The sequence below is a fragment of the Prosopis cineraria genome, unplaced genomic scaffold (assembly GCF_029017545.1).
Source record: "Prosopis cineraria cultivar Desert tree isolate PC_DT_omini unplaced genomic scaffold, ASM2901754v1 PC6, whole genome shotgun sequence".
Taxonomy (NCBI): Eukaryota; Viridiplantae; Streptophyta; class Magnoliopsida; order Fabales; family Fabaceae; genus Prosopis; species Prosopis cineraria.
The window spans coordinates 12,819,925-12,827,226 of NW_026555337.1; the positions used below are offsets into that span (position 1 = coordinate 12,819,925).

The following is a 7,302-nucleotide window of genomic DNA, read 5'->3' on the forward strand; positions in this document are numbered from 1 at the left end:
TTTTTAGTTAACAATTTTTTTTTCACTATTGAAGGGTTTGTTCTTGTAATTTGCTAATAGACATATCTATTGGTGAAATAATTCTCTGAGTATAAAGCTTTATTTAGATCTGAAAAACAGATAGTAAGATCTTCAATTTTTTTGCTTTCAATAATAAATGATTTCATTTTGTCTAGTTTTAAACTTTTAAGAAGGTAATGATGATAATCTTTGTTAATCATTGAGAAAGAAACTTGTTAAATATTAGTCATAATTTTTTTTAATTTTATTGTTTATTTATTTTTGTTGTAAGTATTGTTTTTGAAAACTATATTACAAAAATTGTTGATAAACCTTATTATATCTCTTAACTAATATTTAATTTATTTATTTTTCTTCATCTTTGATTTTTTTATGACATTGCTAAATTTATCATAGTTTTGTATAGTTTGAAATTAATTAATTATTTTTGTTAATTATATGAATAAAATTTATTATATAAATTTATTGTGTATTTACTAAGAAAATTATGTATATGAGTTGATAGATATATAAAAAATTATATATATATATATATATATTAAAAAGTGATAATTTTTTAAATTTTTTTAAAATACAAGGAGATAGTACGCCACCTATCTCTTTTTATTTTTTAAAAATTAAGTAGAGAGGTGGCATTTTATTGAGAAAATGCCACCGTTGTTGCTAGCTTTTTGTGGTTTTTTATTAATTAATGAAACATCATTTAAGATCTAAGATAGCATTAAATCTTATAGCATTTTATAAATGCCACGAAATTAAAATTTTAAACGTCACTACTAAAGTTAGTTTTTGTAGTAATGTCAATATACAAATTGACATCTGAAAATTATAGAACAGGTATCATAAGCGCACACAAAAAAAAAAAAAAACTAGAATCATAGTTAGAATATTCATGACCCTTGTTGGCAATATATGTGTGTGTAGAGAGTCTTGAAGGCCCGTCAGCGTCACCACCTTCAAAATAATACGTTGATTTCAAATGAGATAGTGAGATATCAAATGCCTTGGAGAAGATATCCTTTTTGGGAGTTCGTAGATCATAGGTTGTAATGTTTGGAAAAAAAAAAAAAAAGGATCGTTTGAGACTCGTTTTGGCCCATGTATATATTTTTGGCTTGTTTCTATTGGAAGACTTCATAATAAACACCAACAAATTGGGTACAGAGAGGAGCCTGATATAGTACGATGGCACGCAGCTCATTATGAAATGAATTAATTAGGTTGTCTGTTATCCATGATGGGTTTTTAATAATTTCCCTTCAACAAGGTCATTAATGTGGATAAAAAATCATATTAAAAAAAGGGTTAAGAGTTATTTTTAACCTAAACTATATACAAAAGGTCAATATCTCTAAATACAATTATATGTCAATTCTGATTTGTCTTCCAACTTTAAAGATTCTCTTTTTCATCATCCTGTCGTTTTCTCACCATCAGTTAACCATTGCGAGCCTCATATTATATTTTTTTAATATAAAATATTTGAGTTGAGGAACAAAAATGACCCTTCGAATAGAAATTGAGAGATAAAAATGATCATTAACCTGATTAAAAAATAGTAAAACCCACTGATGACTAATGGATGTTAAGTGTTTTAATTTTAACATTAGGGCGATAATGAAGAAAATTTTTAAAGTTAAAGAACAGAATTGACTCATAATTAAATTTAGAGGCATTTATGATCTTTTGTATATAGTTTAGGGATAAACATGTCCGTTAATCCTTAAAAAAACTATCCAATTATATAATCTCGACAATATTTGATATGAACCAGTATCAAAAAGTTATATAAAAATAGTTTTATAATTAGAATATAATATTGATCAATATTATGGCCACCATGAAATAATTAATATAATGACCAGCCATGAAATTTAACCTCTAAAAGCCAAAACCAGAGACATTGAGCATATGATGTGAGGTCTCTTGATCTTGATCTTGAAGCAACAAAAAGAAACTATCTGTCTTCTTTAATTTCTATGGCTTCTCCTTCTAATTATTATCGATTCCTTTTTACTTTTATTTCTCTCATTTGCTTCTTCTTCTTCTTCTTCTTCTTCATAGAGAACAAACCCTTTGTTTCTGCAATAACGAGGAAAGAAGCCACTGAGCTTCTTCAACAAACTCATCACTATGTTCCTCTCGCCTCCTTCTTCCCTTCTTCCTCTTGCAGCTCTCCTCAAGGTTCTTTCTCTTCCATCGTTGACTATGCTGCATGAATCTGTAAATAAACTCTTGTACGTGCAAGACAATGCGTTAATGAAAATATTTGATACGCACCGTATGGTGAATAGGTGGAAGCAGAAAGGGATCGTTAGTAGTGGTACACAAGCACGGGCCATGCTCAAAACTGAACCAACACACGTCGTCGTCGTCGTCGGTGACAACTCCATTAATAATCCCACATGGTGAAATCTCGGAGCAAGATGAAGCCAGGGTGAGGGCAATCCAGTCCAAGGTGCAACACCAACAAAAAGAAGCTAAGAGGTTGTCAGAGTCATCAGAGCTGCCGATGGCTCTGGCTGAGCCTCCACTTCCGGCTCGGTCAGGGGAGATTCTAGGTGCGGTGAACTACTTTGTGAGGGTAGGGTTGGGAACTCCGGTGAAAGAGTTGTCACTGGCATTTGACACGGGAAGTGACCTCACTTGGACTCAGTGTATGCCATGCGATGGGGATGGCTCCTGCTACTCCCAGAATGAACCTATCTTCGATCCTTCACACTCTTCTTCCTATTCTGATATCCCTTGCTCTTCTTCCCAGTGTGTTCTCTACTTCTCTCTGTTACAGGTATATACATATATGCAGACACACGTGTACACACATATATTCCTATAGGTAACAAATTTTCACTTTTTATTTTTTATCAATGAGAATGGAAAAGTAAAAACTTTTAAATTGAGATCATTAATTCTCCTAGCTAGCTGGCCCAAACACTAACAGGAAAAAATCACTTTTCATAGTAGTTATAACTCTAGAAATAACTGATGTCATCATTAGTTGGTTCAATACTTTTGACTTTCTGTGTACATAATCAATCAATTTTACTTGACTTCCTATGTCTAAATAGGTTGTATCTACAGCCATTATCAAAAGTGGAGTTTTTTAAGTTGATCTTCTCTTGCATAACAAAAACTTCTCCTTCATGCTTCTTCATAATATATATATATATATGTAGGAAATCTGCCGAGATGTTCTGATTCAGAAGCATGCATTTACGACATTGCATACATTGACGGATCCACCTCCGAAGGAAGCTTCGCCAAGGAAACACTTATAATTTCTCCAACTGACGTATTCCAAAACTTCCTCTTCGGCTGCGGTCATGACAATGAGGGTCGTTTCAATGGCACCGCCGGCCTCCTCGGCCTCGGCCGTTACCCGATCTCCGTTGTCCAGCACACTGTCGACACTTTCCACAGAGTCTTCTCCTATTGCATCCCCCAACTGCTAACGATGTCGGCTTCCTAACTTTCGGTGGTGTATCCATCTCTGACAACATCAACTACACGCCGCTCTATTCCATCCACGAAAGCTCCACCTTCTACGCCCTCCATGTTGCGGGGGTCGCCCTCGCTGGGGACAATCTCTCTATCACACCCTCTGTGTTCTCCGGCGTGATTATCGACTCCGGCACTATCATCACGCGGCTACCTCCGAGAGCTTACAGCTCCTTGAGAGAAGCGTTCCGGAATGTGATGTCGAGGTACCCGATGACAGCCCCGATTTCCCTATTCGACACATGCTATGATTTGAGTGGGCAAAAATCTATTGTCGTTCCGAAGGTAACGTTGTTGTTTGAAGGCGGAGTGAATGTAGAGGGGTCAGTGGCCATTCTCTAATGTTTCTTATAATGTCCTAATTTTTTATTTTTATTTTTTATTTTTTTTAAATAATTGACTTCTATATAAAATAAAAAATATTTAAATATTTTAATGTCTCAAAATGGTAAAAATTTATATTTTTTTATAATTTTTTTAAAAAATATCACAAATACACTCTTTTATTTTTGAAAAATCATAAAAATATAAATCTTTACTATTTTGAAATATCAAGATATTCAAATGTCTCTTATTTGATGTAGAAGCTATTGATCCAAAGAAAAATGAAAAACAAAATTGAGACATTGAAATATTAGAGAAGGGCACATTAGAGAGTTCAATCCAATATAAAATTGGACACAAACGGTATTTTGTACGTAGTGAGTGAAACCCAGTGTGTTTGGCATTTGCTAGGAATAAAAATGCAAATGATATTACTATCATTGGAAATATGCAGCAGAAAACATTCGAGGTCGTGTACGACATTGACGTTGGTCAGATTGGGTTCAGACCTGCAGGTTGCAGTGGAAGCGCCTTCTCTGTTGGTGATAATGCAAATATAAATGATCATATGTTTTATTTACATTTTATTTTTTAAAATTTTAAAAGATGCAAGCTAGTATAAAATAATGTTGATCGATAAAAAAATAATGTAGAACTATTAAGAATGGAGGAAACAAGGAAACAGTGGGATGGTGCTTTTTCTGCAGTTGTAACTAATTAATATTTGCTTAGCTGAAAGCAAAAGTTTTAGAAGAGGTTTGTTTGTTTTTATTAATGTTTTACTTTGACTGTTTATTTATATTCCATCTGATTTATTCGTGTCTTTCCATGTTTCTCAAACATGGATTCTATATATGTATATATTGAAGCCTAGTTCCGTGATTCGGTGGCATAAAATTAAAGAATAATGGAAATCCACCAAGCAATAATTTCTCGAGGCGAGAATAAACATGGAAATTTTGAGTTAATTAAAAAAAGCAGTTGGTCACACATTGGCTGAATAATCAATCATATAGAGTCCTTAATTATCACCGACGCTTTTGCAAGCATTGAAAGTATAAAATTAACTAATTTCATAAATTTTAAAGGATGGTAGTTGATACTTAAACTTGTAGTAAAAATACATAACTTTCTAATTTTGCCATTCATTAAAATTAATAACCATGCTAAAGTGCTGTATAGAAATTGAAAGCATGCTAACTACTTGTTACAATTAATCAAGAGGGTAAGGTTGAAAAAAAATTAACTATTAGATCTTTGCATTAAATTTAAGATAAAGCAGGGCTTTAAAGTTTAAACCAGGACAGGAGGAATAAAAGTTAGCTAACATGAGGTTATAAAATTTACAAGTTCATTTTCATAAACTATATATACCACTCCAGTTTCACATGATTTACAAAGATTAATAACTATCAGTTTCACGTGATTTACTAGTTATATTGTAAGCACACAAACACCTCCGGGTAATACTATTTCAGATAAATATCGAATAATTATATAAATTAATGTTTGAATTAGTTAAATATATTGTTTTTTAATTCTGACTTTGTCAGGGTGCAAATTAAAAAAAAGGAGTTAATGTGCAAAAATACCTAACAAGTGGTCAGCTAAGAGCATCTAGTAACTTAAAGTGAAAAAAGAAGTAAAAATAATAATAACATTATAAGAGTTAGTATAAAAGTGACCAAATCATTAACTTTACTATATAAAACTGTTAGTTTCTAATGTTAAATACTAACTATACTTACTACATGTGAATTTAAGTTAGGATCTAGACCTCAAGGATCCCAAGGGCCAAATTGAAGTTCTGAATTCAACACGTGGGGTCCCACCTGCAAAAATTCATCAGCAAGGACACCATCTTCATTTATTTTATCAGGGCCTCTAATTATTCCATGCAGTTTTTTTTTTGGAAGGAAAGTTTAAAGGATAATCTCACTTAGAATCCTAGAATACAAAAATTTACATTTAAGCTTAATATATAAAATTTGAAAACTCATTGCGGGCTTGAGGATTCTTACACAACCTATCTAATGAATGTAGTTTAACTTAAAATGAAATGTATAAACAAGTAGTGGTGCACATGGGTTAGGACAAGTTGGATTCCACCCTAGCCCGATACCCAACCTTGTGTGCATATTCGGGCATCAAACCACTTGAATGCTCAAGTTGGGTTTTGCACTGATGCCTAAATTTTATTTTTAAAAAAAATTTTAAATATAAAAATAAATTTATTAAACAATACATATAATTAAAATTATTTATAGAAATAATGTTAGAATTTGAAGTAATAATTTTTTAAATTGTATATAATTAATAATTATTTATTATTTTTACTTGATATAAAGTAAAAATCAATTTTAAATATTTAAATGATTAGAAAAATTGAAATTATAAGAGATATTCATGACAAAAGGGAAGTTACATGATGACCATATGATTTTTATGTGAATAGCTTAGAGAGACCTAATAATAATAAGAAGTTCTAACAAATTAGAAAAATTAAGTTCTAACAAATTGGAAGTCATTCAACGGGGCAGTGAACAAGGTAGAAGATTCAAAAAAAAAAATTTAAAATATATTGTTAGGATAGTATGTACTGTGTGTGTAAGGAATTAAACAAAAAGGGAATAAGAATAAGACAATTATTTTTGTATAACTTTATAAGTAAGTATACACGAATTATATAAAATGAATTATGTATTTTTCCCTCCCAATATATATATATATATAGAAAAGGATCATTATAGCATGACAGGTATAAGAAAATTATTTCAAATGATACTTCTTTTAGGAAAAAAAATTATATATATTTTCAGGTATCAATGATCTTTTCTTAAAAATATAATAAAGTGGGCGATATGAAATTCATTAATGGTTGTGAAAATTTTTCAATCCATCAAAATATTATTATATATCTTTTTATGTGGAACTATTATCAAACTTTAAAATGATAATATCTCAAATGTTTTCATCTAGTTATTGAAAGAAATTTGTTAAGAAAAGCTGATAGCACAACTCAACTTCCGACTAAAGCTTCTTTGCCAATGGATTCCAAGAGACGAGAGGAGGAAGGATTTTATGCTAATTTTCTTACTATTTCAATTCCTTCTGAGGAAAGGATTTACTTTAAAATTCCTAGGTTGGGGGACTCATTTTCAGTTGAGAACAAAGGGTATATGAACTGACTCTTCTAGAGGCGAAAAGACTTTTGTTTGTTGCTATCTATGGTTTTTGAAAACTTTTAAAGTTACTACGATATTATGTAAAAAACAAAAAAAAAATCATTTCATGTCTTATGAAGTGTATGAATTGTCACAAGAATGATAATGACGTACAAGTATTGATATCAAAGTCTAAGAATAATGTTTGGGTATCATGATAGAATAGAAATGTTAGAAACCATAGGGTGCGAGTTGTGATTATGCACTAAAATCTATGGGAAATTTTTATAAGAGA

At 31.2% G+C, this 7,302-nt stretch overlaps 1 pseudogene; it reads left to right on the top strand.

The window, feature by feature from the left end:
• Window positions 1–818: 818 nt before the first annotated feature.
• Window positions 819–7,031, top strand: LOC129313893 (aspartyl protease family protein At5g10770-like; annotated as a pseudogene).
• Window positions 7,032–7,302: the final 271 nt, after the last annotated feature.